Source organism: Petaurus breviceps, unplaced genomic scaffold (assembly GCF_028583685.1).
Source record: "Petaurus breviceps papuanus isolate PSGF00001 unplaced genomic scaffold, PetGlider_PUasm1.0 76, whole genome shotgun sequence".
NCBI lineage: Eukaryota > Metazoa > Chordata > Mammalia > Diprotodontia > Petauridae > Petaurus > Petaurus breviceps.
Window position 1 is genome coordinate 63683640 of NW_027186473.1, and position 18577 is coordinate 63702216.

General features: G+C 35.6%; 1 protein-coding gene and 1 long non-coding RNA gene across 4 annotated transcripts in view; one reads left to right on the plus strand and one right to left on the minus strand.

Annotated features, from left to right (window-relative positions):
- The window catches only part of LOC138175198 (uncharacterized), a 29129-nt gene extending 11473 nt beyond the window's left edge, over positions 1–17656 (minus strand). Inside the window, exon 1 of one of the 2 annotated variants that reach the window (XR_011171922.1) lies at positions 15738–17656. This is a non-coding gene — a long non-coding RNA (uncharacterized lncRNA). The remainder of the gene's footprint in view (positions 1–15737) is intronic. The other variant, XR_011171923.1, reaches the window with a different exon arrangement.
- The window catches only part of GLRB (glycine receptor beta), a 109476-nt gene that overhangs the window by 36855 nt on the left and 54044 nt on the right, over positions 1–18577 (plus strand). The gene's annotated exons all lie outside the window — the stretch shown is intronic.

Consider the following 18577-nt stretch of genomic DNA (forward strand, 5'->3'; position numbering starts at 1 on the left):
GTTATATATATTTGCCAAAATCATAGTACAGAAACATAGGCTTTAGAGTCCTAGTAATGCATTTTAAACAAGGATATTATAGTATGTCATTTACATATTAGCAACAGGATAATGATGTGATTGGAATAATAAGTATTCTTACTAATAATTACAATGAGATGTTTAACAGGTATATAGTACACTCAATACAAGGACTTTGATGTATTTTATTGCTAACCTGATGATATCATTGCTTTACCAAGGAGAAAACAAACAAGAAGCCCAAAGTGAGTTAAGTAATGACAGGTGTTATTTTCATGCCCTGTATGTGAACATTTCTAGTGAATGATTTTAAAGGAGGCTTTGGACCCAAAATTCATACCACAAGGCAGACTAAGACAAAGATATTCCTAAACTGAACACCAGTGTATAATCTCTTTTAAAAGTTTCATAAATAGGATACACACTGCTGTTTAGTTTTGGAGTACCCTTTTGGTCACAAATCAGACACAGTCTGCCTGCCTTTACAGCCTAGCACACCAGTGGAAGTAGGAAGTGATGCCTTCTTAATTGTAAAGCTTGTTTGCTCAAACCCAGTGTAAAACTAGGGAAAATTTGGTGGGCCAGTGACCCTGGCTAAAGTACTTATGTTGGTCTTCTGGCCTCTATTGTTGGGTTTATCTTATATGACCATGCCATATTTTCTTTTCTCTCTCTCTCTCTTTTTTCGAGGGATGGGGAAGGGGGTAGGGTTGAGTCAGGGTAAACCTTTGATTTTATTTATATGGAAAATTCCTGGTATGTAAACTTCACCCACTCATATAGGTCAGCAAGATTCAGTAACATAGTCTTAACAAGATGCCTGGGGTGGGGAAGGGTTTGGAGGGCACTAAGATATTAAGTAGTTTGTCCTCAGTTAAATAGTTAGCATAGTAGAGTTGAAACTTTAACCCAGGACTTCCCCAAACTAAGTCAGATCCTCTGTCCATGATGTCTGTGATTACTGCTCACTAATAGATTAATCGTTAAAAAAAACAGTGATTTTGTTGTTTTGCTCAGAAATCTTCTATGACTTTCAGTTGCCAGTATGGTAAAAGGTGAAACTCCTTAATCTATTCTTTATTGTCTTCTACTGTCTGAGTGCAGAATTTCTACTTATTTTTGGTATTTCTTGCATGTAGATTCTTTTGTATCTTCAGATCTCAGGTTTGGTAATACCTCATCATAATTTGGTGGATAGGTCAGTATCTCAGTTGCCACTCAGATGAAGTTTTATTACATTACCTGGAGGAAAAAAATGTATTTAAAATAGAAAAACATAAAGTTACTTCCTGACAATTATTTAGGAATTCCATTGGTTGTTGTTTTTATATTTCAAACTTATTTCCTACAGATCCCCTATTTTGAAACAGATACAATTTGCTCATTATCCCCTAAATTATGCCATTTACCTGCCTACTGAGTGCCTTGCTAACAATGCTTCTCCCCCCCCACACCTGAAATTCTTTCCCTAGATTTCTCCACTTTAAGATTCTACCCACTCCTGACAACCTATATGTATTTCCGCCTTTTCATTTTGAACTTGAATCTAAATTCACAGCTATTATTTTTTACATTGATTTGGCTCTTGGAATTTGTACTGGTTTGAATCATATCTAGTAGTATTACATATAATTCTTACAGTGCTGCTTAACATTTCATATTTCATATATCGTTTCTCCAGATAGTTTATTTTTAATTTAATTAAATTTTTAAATTAATGGGAATTCATTTCCTCTACTTTCTGTCCATCCTAATGATAAAATAAACAAAATAAACAAAACCTACATAACCAGTATTCATAGTTAAACCATATTCTTCTGTTGAATTTGTGTCCAAATATTATATATATGTACATACTTAAATGTATGTATGTATACACAAATCTATATAGATCCATACATACATATAAATATTTATACACAAGTATAATATGTGTATGCACATATATACATACATGTTCATATGCATACCCTAAGCTCATTACCATTACCTTTCTCTCAGGAGGTGGGTAGCGCATTTCAGCTTGAATCTTGTGGAATCATGTTTGGTTATTGTTTTGATCAAAGTTCATAATTCTTTCAGAGCCATTTATCATTCCAATGATGCTGATCATAATCCATCAATGCTTTCTCATTCTTCTCAACTCTTATGTGTAAATCCTCCACAAGAGTCCATCCAGAATGCTCAGAATTTTTCTTTAGGTCTCTTGGTATTTTGTGAGTATCATTGTAACACACAGACAACTCATCTCTTAATCTTTGTATTTGGTACAAGTCTAGTTCACTTGTTTTCTGGCCATAATTTATTTGATGGTATCTTTTATACTTAATTTTTATCTTGGAGTGCCATTGGTAATATACGTCAGTTTATGCATCTCTCATTGCCCTTGAATGACCTACAATTTTGCTTCTTTGCAGATAGATGGAGGATGGGGGAATGGAAAGGGAATTGTGAAGGGGAAAAGGAGTAGAATAAGAATTTTTACAGAACCTATAATGTCCTAGGCACTGCATTGAGTGCTTTATGAATTGTATCCATATTATTATTACCAGTAGAATATTGATGATTTTTTTATTTCATAGAGAAACATGGAGTGATATACAAACATATAATGAACTATTGAGGTATCTGAGTGATGTGGTAGATACAGTGCCAGAGTTGGAGTCAGGGAGACCTGAGTTCAAATCCAACTAAAGACTGTGTGAGCCTGGGCAAGTCACTTAACCTTGTTTGCCTTAATTTTCTCATCTGTAAAATGAACTGAAGAAGGAAATGGGAAACTACGCCAGTATCTTTCCCAGGAAAAGCCCAAATGAGGTCATGAAAAGTTGGACACAACTAAAAATGAATCAACAATAATTAATCGATAGCATCAGTTTCACAAAATCGAATTTAGCCCTCCTCTGTCTTTCTATTCAAAACATTATCCATTAGCAATATCTAAGACATAGGTAATGATAGATTGGATACATAACATAATCAGACAGATATTAATTAGCTACTTGTTTTTTTCTCATATAGAGATTTAAGTTTAACTTTTTTCATGATTATGGTTCCCATTGAAGAAGCCCTATGCCATCTATAAAGAGCAGGTCCTGGGTTTCATCATTTATAGGGAATGTCTCTTCCATTTGAACTATATATTAGACATTCTGGGGCAGCTAGGTAGCATAGTGGATAGAGCTCCTAGAGTCAGGAAGACTTATTTTCCTGAGTTCAAATATGTTCTCACACACTTAGTAGTTGTATGACCCTGGGCAAGTCACTTTACCCTGTTTGCCTCAGTTCTTCATCTGTAAAATGGTCTGGAGAGGGAAATGGCAAACCACTCCAGTAGTCTGCTTAGAAAACTCCAAATGGGGTTACAAAGAGACAGAAATGACTGGAAAATGACTGAACAAATATTGGACATTCTATAAAGATAGTAGCAAATGCCCCTGCCAGAGATATTTCTCTCTTTTATGACTAGCTTGATATTAATAATCAGAGCATTGCCAAGCAATTCTATTAATTCATTTACCAAAGAATCTCTTATAAATGTAACATAGATGGAAGAAACACTTTTAAGTGGTGCTTTGCTTTATTGAATCAAATGAATAGTTAAAGGCAACAAACAATAATGAGGTTTGGCTCTTGAGTTCTCTATTACCTTTTAGTCATCTGTGTTTATGTGAAGATGTGGTCAGATATACAATCCCATTTGTGAAAGCCCGTCTTTTTCCTTCTCATATGTTCATCAAGTATTGGCTGAATAAAATATGTGCACAAACAACTATAACTATGTATCCATGCATAAATAAGACAAGTTCTCAGCTGCAATGATATCTCAAAGAAGGTACAGTTTACATACAGTTGAGAGGGATCAGTACTGGATACTTAGTGTTAAATATGTACAAACTAAAATGTTGTAGGAATTGTAGAGCATTTGCTTATACAAAGAAAAATGATTTTATGCACCATTTAATTTTGCTAATCTTATAAAAATTGGATTGTTTATATTTACTGTCTGAAATGAATTAAGTTTCAGATCTCTTATTCACTTTGTATGGCTGTAAATGCTGAGAGTCATAATCTAACTCTTCCTTTCCCACTTCACCTTATATCCTTCTTTCTTTAACTATCTTTCCCAGTTCTCTCCCAGCGCCACCCCTTCAGTATCAACTGAAGTTAGTGTGTGTTTATGCATGCATGCATGTATGTATGTACATACACACATGTGTACATATATATTATGTGTGTGAATGATTATTTTCTGCTGTTTAAATTATCTTCCCCATTAGAAGGTAAGATTCTCAAGGGTAGTGGCTAACTGTTGTTTTTCTTTGTAAGCCCAGCCTTAGCAACATACATGGCGCGCTTCAATGATTATTGACTGACAGACTCTCAAGGAATTTTTAAAATTTAACTTTTTTGTGCCTTCTGAATACTAAATTCTTGAATATAACAGATGCGAGACAGAATTTTTTGTATTCCCTCTGAGTATACGTACCCTTTTTTTGTGAAGGAAATAGCAAACTACTCTAGTATCTTTGCCAAGAAAACCACCAATCAGGTCTGCAAGAGTCAAACATGAATAAATATATATTTGTGATCTTTTAGATTAATCATATTAACGTGCTTTGTTCCAGCTACATTGGACTGTAATTTTCTCTGTACATAACATTCCATCTCCTGTTTCCCTCCTCCAGAATATCTCCATGTGTAGAATGCAGTCTCTCCTCATCTCTGCCTAACAAAATTGATAGCTTCCTTTAAAGGAGGTCAATCTCCTGCATGCAGCCTTTCCTGATCCACCCTTTCCCTCTTTTTCCTCTTGGAATACTTTCATATGTATTGTGCATTTATTTAACTGTTCACTCTTATTCTATTGCCCAAATAGAGTAAGAGTTTCTTGGTTGCAGGGAGTGTTTCTAGTGTTTGTATATCCAAGCCAAGCACAGTGCTTTATACACAATAGACATTTAATACATTTTTAATGAATTTAATTAAATTGTATGACTCTATTAGCAATATAGTGGAAGGAAAGAGATTGGCATTTATTAATCACCTGCTATGTTCCAGGAATTATGCTAGGTACTTTATAAATATTATCTCATTTTATCCTCACAACATCCCTGAGAGGAAGGTGCTAGTATGATCCCTATTTTACAATTGAGGAAGCTAAGGTAGACCCAGTTTAAAATGAGTTGCTCAGGTTCACACATCTAGTAAGTTTCTGAGACTTTGATTTGAACTTAGGTCTTTCTACTCTAAGCTCTGTACTCCATCAATTCTGACACCTAGTTGCCTCTAGTAGCTTTACATGTGACTTTGTGTAGAGTAAAAATCACTTTTTAAACCCTACCATCTTGTTAGACAAAAAGAGGCAAAAAATTCAGGTGATTTCTCATTAGTGTTTGTTTTCTAATACCAAATTATTCTACCCATAACTACATTAACTAGTCACAGGGACATAGTTTTAGAGCTAAAAGTGACCTCAAAAGACATCTAATCTAATTTCTTTATTTTCCAAATAAGGGCACTCAAATTCAGAGCAGGGAAGTGACTGGCCTAAGGTCCCACATGCATAAATAACAGCTGTGATATTAGCCTGGATCTTCTGCTTTCAGGTGAAGTATTCTTTTCACTCCATCATACTACAAGTGATTACTGATACTAAGATGAAGTATAAAAGGTGAAGGTTTAATGGTGAGCTAACTGCTGACATCTGGAAGCCAGCTGCCATTTTAAAAACTCAGATGGATTGGCAGACATGGACATAAGTGGGAGGACCTATCAAAGGGGAGGATAGCTGTTTATACCACCAATGCTTAAAGTTTTCTCTGTACTCATACTCCGGAATCCTGGTTATTCAATAGTTCAAGTAAACAAAATGTTTAATAAGTTGAATCTGGAAAAAAATTTAGCTATGAAGACTTTAAAATATATTTATTATTCTAGATAGAAAATATTGTTTCTGTTGCAGACTTTCTCATCTTGAGTTCTTAGAGAATTTGAGGAAAATCTTGCCCATTAGTGGACCTGTATGAATGGAGTGAATAGCTAAATTGAAATTAAAATAAATCTATTAATTCTCTAATAGCAGGTTCAATTTCCTATGATACATATTTTAGCAGATTTAGCCTTTTCAGGTTTGCCTTGCTAATCAGTTGTATTCTGCAGAATTTCAATGAACCAATGGAATGCTGTCTGTCCTTATAAGGAAGATGTTCTGGGAAAATCAAAGAAATGGGAAATGGGACATTATACACAAGGAAAGATTAACAGTGCAATGTAGTTGGAACACAGAATGTGTGAATGAATGGGCATAATCTAAAAGATGGTGGGTATTGTGCATCAGGGCTTTGTGTATTCAGCCTAAGTTAGATGGAAGAAATTAAATGTTGTATGTTCAGTGTAGAGTAGCACAGTGCCTGATACATAGTTGGTGTTGAATTGTGTTTGTTGTGAGTACAGTAGAAGGAAGCAGTGGGAAATTCAGTCAGGTTTTGTGTTTTTAGCAAATAGCCGAATAGGGAGGGTAATTTAGCCAAATAGCAAATTTTAATAACAATTTTCTCCCTTTTCAATCAATGCATTAGAATGGTATAGGAGAAGAAAAAAAAAACAAAACCTATATATCTCATGTTGCAACTTTTCCCACAGATATCAGTTTACCTCTTTGATTTTTGTCTATTGACTCATTTTAGACTTTTATTTAACTAGCTTAGTCCCTGTCTTATTGTACCTATAGTATCAATCAAATGATTGATTTTCTCTAGACATTTAAAATAATTAAATATAATTGTGGTATTTAATAACATTGTCAAATTTATTTTAGCATCTTAATTTTGTCATTAGAGTTATTATTTCTAACTTTATCAGATTTGTGTCCTCTGTTTATAATAGTTAAAGTTAGATTTTATAAATCTATAGAGATCAGGAAGACTCTAGTTAGGCTAATAAGTTTTCCACCAACCCACCTACCCCCAGGCACTTTTCATTCCCTGTCTTTTCCTTAAGCCAGGGCAAATTTCTTAAATGAAAATTTCCATAATTTTCTGAAGGTAGGGACACAATGGGAACCATCATTTCTTAGCATAATTCATATAGTTTTCTCTATTTAGAATTATAGATAAACCTATTCATAGGAAAATGTTTGAATAATTTAGTTTGTTTTTAGGTTTAAGTGCTTCCCCCTCCCCAAGTTTATCCAATTCTTCATACCCTCTACAAAAAGAATACAACATATCCATACCTTTCTTTTGCAATTTTTCATTTGATTTTGGAATTGCATTCATGTTTAGTTAGAAATCGAAGTAATCTCTGCCATAGGTCTGCAGTTATGAACTAGCTAATGCTTCTCCTTTTGTTCTCTACCATTTGATATTCTAAGATTAGCTGGATTTCCTTCATTTACTTCATATTTACTTCATTAGCTGCATTTGCTTCATTAAGAAGAGCAAAACTCTTCTTAAGACTCCCTCTCTTTAGTCACCTTTTGTTATTCTTTAACCTCTGTTTCCTTTTCTTTCATTTTAAAATTACTATTTTTTTTTTCATTATTTCATCTACTGTGGAAGAAAATAAATGAGGAAGATTTTATTTTCCTCTTTTCTTAAATATGCATTATTTGAAATAAGCATTGTTGCTTATGCCTTACTGAACTTTTTTTTTCTTCCTAGAAGTTTCTAAAAAACATTCAGTAAGGTTTCTGCTCACACACATAATTTCCTACAGCATTTTTGTTTCAGCTCCCCTAGCTAATCTGTTTTTCATTTTGGGATTCCTGTTAAATGGGTCTCGCTAGAGCTACTCATTATTTTTACTAAGGTGAAACTTAAAGGACTAATGTATGTTTTCATTAATTAAAAACACCCAATTTCATACATTTGATTTCTGTTTCCATTCAATTCAATGGATACTTTTTAAGTCCCTAGTAAGTCTTCAGGGTTTTTCTTTGAAACAATTTTTGAAACTGCTATGAAGCAGTTTTTTTTTTCCTCCTTCTTGTTTTTGCCCACCCTTGCTATATGATTTTACTACTAGTATATCTTTTCACTTGCTATTTCAATGATACCAGCCAGCAAGGCTGAGAATATTGCTTCAGGAGTATGAATAAAACTAGGTAGCTGTCTAGTCGTTAGGTTTTGTAGAACCACTTTCAGTTTGCATGGTTTTGTTTCACTAAAATAATTTGGGTCCTACTTAACCACTGGATATAAAAAAAAATTGAATCTTAAAAAACATACTGGCAGGAAAAGATAGCTCAGGGCAACCACCCTAACCTGTGCCTTCCCTCTCCATCCCTCTGAACTTATGAAAACCAACTATGTGGAGAGGAGAATACAAATTTTGAAACTAGATACAGTGCTGTAAAAAATATTTTCCACATAAAAGTTTTTTTTTTAATTTAAAATTGCAAGACACAATTAAAACATGACCTAAGAGCTTGGTACTGACATTTTGTTATATTTCAATCCTTCCATTAAACTACTAAGCTTAGCCAACGGCTAAATTTTAAATCCTCCTAAAACTAGATTGATAATAATGTATATAACAATGCTGCTGACAGACCTTTAATTGTGATGCAGCCAGCTGCTATGAGAAATGATGTCTTTCCTTCTCAGATGTGGACAGGTTGGATTTTGTTGTTGTGGGTGTTCATAACTTAAGGCAAACTAATCATTAATTGATGTATATTTCGGGCAAAGTGACAGGTAACCTTAATTATTATCCTCATAATATCACCTAGGTTTGGTATAACAGCTATCCACCTTCAAAAAACTCTCTTTGAAAATTAACCCCTGGTTATTTCAAGTTCTACAAAGTTTTTGTTGGCCTAGAGAAAATGTGTGATTTGGATGTTGGGTTGCAGTATATTGAAAAACAGTCATTATCCAGAGAATACCATGTTATTAGGATTGAGCAATGAGCCCTATTTGTCACCAACTAATTAAAACACAATTAAGTAATTTCCATTGAGAAAAGAAGTCAACACTACTCCATGAGAAAATTATAGAAGCTCCAAAAATTTAGGAACCAGGTTCAAAGAGAATTCTCTCTTTTTTTTTAAACAATTGGGGTTAAGTAACTTGCTCAAGGTTACACGGCCAGTTATTTCTGGGTGTGGTGCTGAGTATCTGAGCCTGCATTTGATCCAGGTCATCCCGGTGATCTTACTCACTGAGCCACCTGGCCACCCCTAAGCAATTGGGGTTAAGTAACTTGCCCAAGGTCACATGGCCAGGTGTTTCTGGGTGGGTGCTAAGTGTCTGAGCCCGGGATTCGATCTCCAGGTCTTCTCAACACTGGAGCCAGTGCTCTTACTCGCTGTGCTACCTGGCCACCCCAAAAGAGAACTCTCTTAACAGATAACCTAAAAATTCAAACTTTTTAGAATCCTTCCAAGGTACTTATAAAACCATGAGCCAAACATATAAATATATTTTTCTAAATATTTAATCATAAATATGTATTTAAATTATATCATTTCATGTGAGATTTGTCTTATAAGAAATGCTTTTCTGCTCCAAAACATAGCCTGTAAAGGAATAAATAAATGATAATGTATTTACAAAAATAATATATTTACAGAAATTGGCTTAAAATACAATCACACATACACATTTTTTTCCTAGCTTCATTAAATAGCAGGACATGGGCACTAACAAGGGGCTCTTGGGAAGCAGCCAACCCACTTGGATTGAAGTGGTGGTCACTGCAACAGTACTCTGGCCTAAACACATGGAGAATGATATTAATTAAGGGAAAGGCTTAAACAGCTGTTGAAGAATGGGACAGCTGAAAGCAGAGAACACAGTTTGGGAAACATTCTAAGGCAGCAATACAGCACAACTTCCCACAAGGTGACCTAGTCATGAATTATTGTGAAAGACAAAGGCAGACAGACTGGTTTGGCATATAATAAACAGTAATGAGGTATGGCATAAACATGGAGGCTTTTTCAGCTACAACTAATAGGTCAGTTAGTCAATAAACATTTTTTAAAATACCTTTTACATGCTAGGACTGTGCTAAGCACTGGGAATACAAAAATAGGTAAAAGATAATCCCTGTTCTCAAGGAGCTTACAATCAGATGGAGTGTGGGTGGGAGGAACATGCAAACAAATAGACACAGATAAACTATATGTAGGATAGCTATGGAACAATTAAGAGAAGGAAGGCATTAGAATGAAGAGAGGGAGAGGAAGGCTTCCTGTAGAAGATGAGATTTTAATTGGGACTTAAAGGAAGCCAGGGAAGTCAGTAAGCTGAGATGAGAAGGAAAAGCATCCCAGATATGGAGGACAGCCAGAGGAAATACTGGGAACCACTCTACATAGCAACTTTGAAATAAACCACATACATAGAAATGCTTATTGCCAGTATGACCCTGAACAAGTTATTTATCCTCTCACAGGGCATCTCCTCTTCATCTGTAAAGTGAAGGAGGTTGATAAATTAGATGGCTCCTAAGACATCTTTCAGTCCCAAGTCTATGATCTCATGATCCTATGAAATATAGTCAAAGAGGCTTGATAAAGTGAAAAGAGTGCTGGATTTAGAACCAGAGGTTCTAGGTTCAAATTCTGGCTCTGTGTGACATTGGTCAAGACCTTTCATGTTGTTTAGCATTTACATAGTGCTTTAATTTTGCAAAGTACTTTGCATATGCTATCTCACTTGCTCCTTGGCAGCTAAATGGCATAGTTGGTGGAACACTGGGCTTAGAGTCAGGAAGTCCTGAATTAAAATTTAGTTTTATACACTTATTGGATGAGTGACCATTAGCAAGTCACTTAACCTCTGTTTGCCCCAGTTTCCTCAACTGTAAAATAGGAATCACAATAGCAACTACTTCCCAGAGTTGTTGTGAGGATCAAATGAGATAATATTTGTAAAGTGCTTTGCAGAGTGCCTCCTACATAGTTGCTACTTATTAAATAAATGCTTGTCTCTCCACCTCTTCCTTCCTCACAACAAGCTTGTGCGGTCCCTACTATTAGTAATATCATTTTTACAGAGGAAAATAATGAGAATGAAAGATATTAAGTGACTTCTCTAGGGTTATGTTACAACCTGGTACCCTTCTACCTTATTTCTTATGCCTTACATTTCCTCTCCCTCCCCATCTAAATAGTACTTGGAGATACTGTGACATGGATACCCTCTTTTTCATGTAAGATATTCCACCTCCAGACATTTTCATTGGCTTAAATAATCTCCCTCCTCATTTATGCCTTCTGGCTTTCTTCAAGTCTCAGCTTCCCATTTTCTGAAAGAAACCTTTCTTGATTGCCCTTAATCTTAATGCCTTTACTCTATCAATTATCTCTAATTTTTACTGTATACGTTTTAATTGTACAAAGTTCCGTTCATATATCCTTCCCTATTAGACTGTGAACTCATCGAGAGTAGAGACTGTCTTTTGCCTTTCTTTGTTTCCCCAGTGCTTAGCACAATTCCTGGCACATAGAAGATGATTAAAAATGTGTCCTGACTGACATGTCTAAGGCAAGATTTAAACTCATAAAGATTTAAACTCATGCCATGTCTAGAATTCTATCTAAACAACAGAATTTCCCAGCATCTCATCTTTAAGATGAGAAGGTTGAATTCCATCCCTGAATTTATAACTCATACATTCTCTTTTCAAATGTTAAACATGTCACCCATTATGTGGTGGGTGAACAATGAAATGACTGAGGAAAGAAACATTTGAGCTTCTGAGCATATTAATGCTTAACAATTGCAGAACAAATAAGGAGCAGGCACCTTCTCCTGCTTCAGCACTGGACCCTGGATACAGGGAGTGGAAGACTTTTATACATTCAAAATAATTAATAAAGGAAAAAGGACCCACATGTACAAAACTATTTGTAGCAGCTCCTTTTGTGGTGGCCAAGAATTGGAAATTGAGGGGATGCCCATCAATTGACAATGGCTGAACAAGTTGTGGTATATGAATGTCATGGAATGTTATTGTTCCATAAGAAATGAAGAGCAGGCAGATTTCAGAAAAACCTAGAAAGACTTACATGAACTGATGCTGAATGAAATGAGCAACACCAGGAGAATTATACACGGCAGCAGCAACATTGTGGGATAACCAACTTTGATAGTCTTAGCTCTACTCAGCAGTTCAATGATCTAAGACAATTCCAAAAGACTAATGATGGAAAATGCTATCACACCTAGAGGAAAAAACTATGGAGTCTGAATGCAGATCAAAGCATACTATTTTCTTTTTCTTTTTTTATTCTTTCTTGTGGTTCTTCCCTTTTGTTTTTATTCTTCTTTCACAACATGACTAATGTGGAAATATGTTTAATATGATTGTACATGTATAATCTATATCAGATTCCATGCCATCTTGGGGAGGAGGAAAGGAAGGGAGTAGGAAAATTTAGAATTCAAAATCTTATAAAAGTGAATATTGAGAACTATAAATAAAATTTTAAAATAATTAAACAAATAGGATGAACTAATTAAAAGAAAACAATTAATCAGGATACATTATGTAATCTGATTTCTAATTGGCAGAAAGATTAGGGACTCTCCAAGTTGGGTGTTAGCAGGTGCAATTCCCTGAAATCAGAAGTGTCTGTGAATAATCAAAGAAATAGAGATGCAATAACTGATTGATCAGTATGGGGACAGTTTTGAGATAAGATATATGGGTTTATTGAGATGTATAATGGTGAGAAAAATCCTTAAGAAAAGTCTTAGGGTCTCTAAACAGCACATAAAGGTTCAGTTTAATCCAAAGAAATATATGATATGTGATAAATAATATAAATCACACATAAACATAAATAAACCTATTGATGTGTTAATACAAAATATGCATATAGCATGAATATAAATTATATAAGCATAAAATGTTACTCATTTTACAGATAAGAATATCCGAAAGCTAAAATGATTTACTCAGAGATGTTATGATTTTGTAACAATGTATTCTAGCACTTTCAAAAGAGTGTCATTCTTTAAAAGAGTAACTTAGCGAGGTTATACACTTATTACAAAAATTTTATCATTGATTAAAACATTTTTGAAATTGTCATTAGAAAATACCAATCATTACTACACAACCTATATAATATACGAATTTTCATAACAGTCATTACCAGGGTGATCATTCAATCATTAATCAGTAAGCATTTATTGAATACTTGAATCCAGTCCCAACTATGCTAGGTGCTGGGTTAGATACTTGATTTACTAGATTGATTATAATCTTTATGTTCATGTCCTTTCATACTTATGCATTCCAGAGCTGAGCCAGCCAACATGTGAGAGTCCTCCTAAATATCTTGCCATTGTGTGGATGTCATTTCACTGCTTTGCTCTCCACTGACTGTCACTTGAGCTTACTACATAACTAACCCATTTCTTTTTCTGGTAATGCATCTTTCTAATATTCTTTCAACTACTTTTACTGGCAATTCTTTAGTGGAGATATGCTGCATCTATTCACACTTATCATGTATTTCTCCATTGTCTTTTGAGTAACTGGCAACTTTAATTCTTTAGAGATTGTGGTATTCATCATCACCAGAAGAAGCTTTACATGTCAAGTCAGGTCTTATTTGAAGAAAGAAGCTGTGGGTCATTAAAAACACAGTACATTTTACTAAATGAAGTCTGGCCTGGTCTCCTCTTCTGTTCACATCTGGGTCCATTTAATTGTTCATACATAGTATCTTTCAAAGCTATATATCTAAGATCACTTTTATGAGGTGTCCATCCAAATATCTGAACAAGAACTATAAATTCACTTATTTTTTTTCCTTTGTGGATAGTTAGACTGGAAAATTTTGAAGAAAAATTTGTCTTACTTGAGATTCTACAGTTTATTAAGACTTGATGAAATCAAAACTATTTCATCTGAAAACAGGAAATTCCAGGTGACCTCATCATTTGTAGGAACATCTGCCATGACAGGTGCAAATGCCATGGTTGAAATAGGTCATCTCATTGTATGCCTCACTTGATATTAATAACCACAGCATAACTGAACAGATTTGTCACATCTTTCAAGGATTTAGGATATTTGTGGAAAAAATTGCCATAGGATCACAGCCCCCATCCTTATTTTAATGAATACTTATTAGTATGATCCTGACCTAATTCCTTAACCACATGGAATATGTTCCTGTCTCTTTCTCCTCTCTCCCATTTTCTCTTCTTTACATTTTACTAAACCTTTGCTATCCAGTTCAAATGTCTTATGTTCCATGAATAATCCCCACTTCTATTAGTGCTGGTTTCACATATTCATTCTTTAAGTCATGGCATTTATCAAATACTGCCTTATTATGGTTATTTGGGTTTTTGTCATATCTCATATTATTAGTGTAACCTTCTTAGGGTCAAGTATCATGCCCTATATATCTTTAAATGCTTCCAAATACTTACTACAGTATATAGTTTTAGTTTCTTCTTAAACAGAATAGAGATAGCAATATTTATGCTGTTTACCTCATAAGGTACTTTTTTGGGGGGGTTGCTTTTAAACCTTAAAGAGTTATAAAATAGAAATTGTTGGACACAGGGCCAAGATGGTGGAGTAAAGGCAGAGACTCATATGAGCTATCCCCCAAACCCCTTGTAGCAGCAAGCACCCCAGCATCCCCAGGGTTGCTGCCAACACAGGTTCTTGGATCTGCTTTGATAGAGGAAAGCAACTCAAAATGGGTTAGCAAGCTTACTTTAATCAGTCAAATATGTATCGTTTACCTAGTTCAGGGGAAAAAGGTCAGCACCCCGAACTTCAGAATATACAGACAGAATTATTAAGACAGAGAAACAGATCAAGTAGACAGTTTCCAAACTGTCCAACCATTACCAATCCATACCAAATCAACATCTATGTTTTTCAAAGCTGGGTGACTCTCAACAATGGCTTCCCAGACTTTCATCTGATCAAATCAAAGAACACTTCTCAAAGTGAGCCCCAAAACAAAACTACACATCAGGGCTTATATAGCCTTCTCCTGGCTCAGAGAATGTAACAATCTTCTGGACCCACTGGCCAATCAAAAAGCATTTACTGAAAAACAAGCCTCCCACCCCAGGCTCCAGGTGCACTTTAGCCTAGGGGCAGGGAAGATCTTTAAATTTACATTCCTATTACACCCCTCTAAATACCTGTAATGTCATGCACAGAAGCTTTTCAGAAGAATTGCTACTGTGAGCAGCTATTTTTTAAGGTTATGGTTACTCAGTATAGTAATCACTCTATTCCATAACAAAAGGATAACATCCATGGAAAATAAAGGTACAGCATAATTCAAAATACAGCATTAACCATATTTCAACTTATCACAGAAAATCACAATATAATATTCACAACATCTTCTCAAAGTAAAATAGTCACTCTTAAGTTAATTCAATCAGTCACAAAATAAGTCAATCTTAAGTTAATTCAATCAGTCACTTATCAGTAGTATCAAAGTACACAGTCCAAGTCTTCCACTCTTGGGGCAAAGTCTTGATTAACTCAATCAGTCACTTATCAGTAACAACAGTCAAAGTACTCGAAGCACAATCAGTCATTTATTAAGTAAAGTCTTACTAAGTCTCATACACAAAATCCTCCACCCCTTAGGTCACTAGTAAACTATAATTCTATAATTACTCAGTGACCAAGAAGAGGTCTTTTCTTCATTTTGCCTTGGGGCCAGTTCTCAGATTCCCTGGATCCCCTTCCATGGTCCCCGATTCTACCTGGGTTCAATGGCAGACAGCTCCCAGTTCCTTGACCAACTCTCTGGGGAGGTCCTGCTCCACACTGGCTTTCACATGGTTGGTCCATGTCAGTTCCTTCACGATTTCTGCTCCAAGGAATTCCAGGCTCAACCAAGCCACAAACAAAGTCTCAGCATCCTGATCATGCTTCAGGCACCTGGGCTCCTGGCTCCTGGGCTCCTGGCTCTTGGGTTCTGGGACTTCTGGCTCAAGATTCTCTGCTCCTGGGCTCCTGGCTTCTGGCCTCCTGGCCCCCTGGCTCTGGGTTCGTGGGCTCCTGTTCAGAAGAAGCTCCACCACCACAAGTTTTCAGGACTCAGTTCTCCATTCTTCTGTAGCTGTTCTAACACCAGATCTTGGTATCAAGGAAATTCTGACTGTGCCTCTCTGGGGCCTTTCTTATATACACAGTATCACCTACTTTCTTCAACCAACACCTTCCTGTTATGATAGTTAACAGGAGTTCATACCTTCTGTTCCCCCAATCAGAGGCTTGATCAGTTAGTAAGTGTTAAGTACCTGCTACTTTTGCCAACACAAAAGGGATCTTAAAATTCAAAATTACATTACCATTGCAATACTTTAAAAATGAATCTAAACAAATTCTAGAGTAACAGATGGAAAGAACAAAGAGATGGAGTGAAATAAATGTCCAGTCTAAGACAACTTGAAAGGTTGGTAGAAAAGGTCTATTGCACTAGGATGAGAGAAGAATGCAGTCTAGCCCAAGTTGCACAAGAGCAGACCAGGTCCTAGCAAAACTGGATCAGGCTTCCAGGTGACTGAGTCACTGGCAGTAGTAGCAGTTTGCAGACCTCTCAGCAAACAGACACCAAAGACAACTTAGAAAGTCAGCAGGAAAGGTCTGTTGCATTTGGGGCAGAGTGTAGTACAATCCATCCCATGCTGTGCCAGCAGAGCCCTAGCCCCAAGAAACCAGGAGCGGGTCTCAGGAAGGACAATCAGCAATAGCACCAATAGTGCTTATTTGTGGAACTCTTATCCCTCAGACAATAAGGGAATCCAACAACTGATCAGAAGGAAATTATGGTGGTCTTTTTACTAGCAGTGGAGCAAGACTCTGTTACTTTGCCCACACTTGGATCTGGGTCACAGTCTTGGCTTGCAGTTCCAGGATGAGTAGGAGCACTAGCACAGCAGAGCTTGTGGCCTTATTGGAGGGGTAATACTCCTCACAATTTCAGTGTAGAAAAGAGTGCTTGTGGTCACTCACAGACCTAAGCAAAGGACACGAGAAGAGTAACACCTCTCCTTAGATCAGATTGGCACAGCTTGGAAGTGAGTAGATGCCAAAATTAATATGAAATAAACTTCTTCAGTCTTCAGATAGGATTTCAGTGGCTCACATTGCTATTTTTCCAATAATCCATATTTAAAAATGTAAATTTTCATTAATATCAATTCATTGCACTTATTACTTAAGATTTTAATTTATCATGGAATCATTCTTCTCAGACTAGAGATAGATTGATGATGGTTGGTTGCTGCAGGTTATGTGACAAACAGGATAGAGTATTCAGTGGTAACCCACCAGCCAAGTTACATGATGAGAACAAGAGTGACTAGTGAAAGGTGAGTTTAGTAAGGTATGGACAAAGCACTTGTTACAACTTTACTTTCTTTTACATCTTCTACATTTTTGTGGGTTGGCCAAAATCCTTTGGTGGGCAACAAGTGGTCATTGGCTGCATGCTGTGCAGTACTGCCTTCAATCACCCCACATTGGATAGAACTGAAAACTTGCACATCCCTAGAAGTATCTCTGAAAACAGAGGTACAAAAACCCTGAAGTTTGGAACAGTTTACCTCCACACTGGAAGCAGAGCCTTACCTTAACAGAGAGTTTAAAAAAGTCAAGTAATAGGCTGGGAAAATAGCAAACAATGGGAAAAAACGGACTATAGAATGTTACTATGGTAACAAGGAAGACAAAAACACACACTTAGAAGAAGAGAACAAAGTCAAAGCTCCTACACCCGAAGCCTCCAAAAAAAAAAAAATAGGGATTTTTCTCAGGTTATGGAAGAGCTCAAAGAGGACTTTGAAAATCAAGTAAGAAAAGTAGAGGAAAAATTGGGAAGAGAAAGGAGAGTGATGCAAGAAAATAATGAAAAACAAGTCAACACTTTGGTAAAGGAGACAAAAAAAAATGCTGAAGAAAATAACAGCTTAACAAAAAGACTAGGCTAAATGGTAAAAGAGGTCCAAAAAGTCAATGAGGAGAAGAATGCTTTAAAAACTGAATTGGACAAATAGAAAATGAGATTCAAAATCTCACTGAAGAAAACAATTTCTTAAAAATTATAATGGAACAATTGGAACCTAATGACTTTATGAGAATCAAAGAAACAATAAAGTAAAGCTAAGATAATGAAAAAATAGGAAATATTTCTATATTAAAGGATCTGAGGGCTTGGTATATGATATTATGGAGGGTAAAGTATCTAGGATTGCAATCAAGCAACCCAGCAAAACTGAGTATGATCCTTAAGGTGGGAAAATGGACATTCAATGAGATAGAGTAACTTCAATCATTCTTGAGAAAAGACAAGAGTTGAATAGAAAATTTGACTTTCACATAGAAAACTCAAGAGAAGCATAAAAAGATAAGCAGGAAAGAAAAATCAAAAGGGACTTATTAAAGTTAAACTGTTTATATTCCTACTTGGGAAGATGATATTTGTGATTTATAAGACCTTTCTTATTTTTAGCGTAGTAAGAAGGTACACACAGACAAACACATACATTTATATATGTATATGTATATATATATATGTGTGTGTGTGTGTATGTATGTA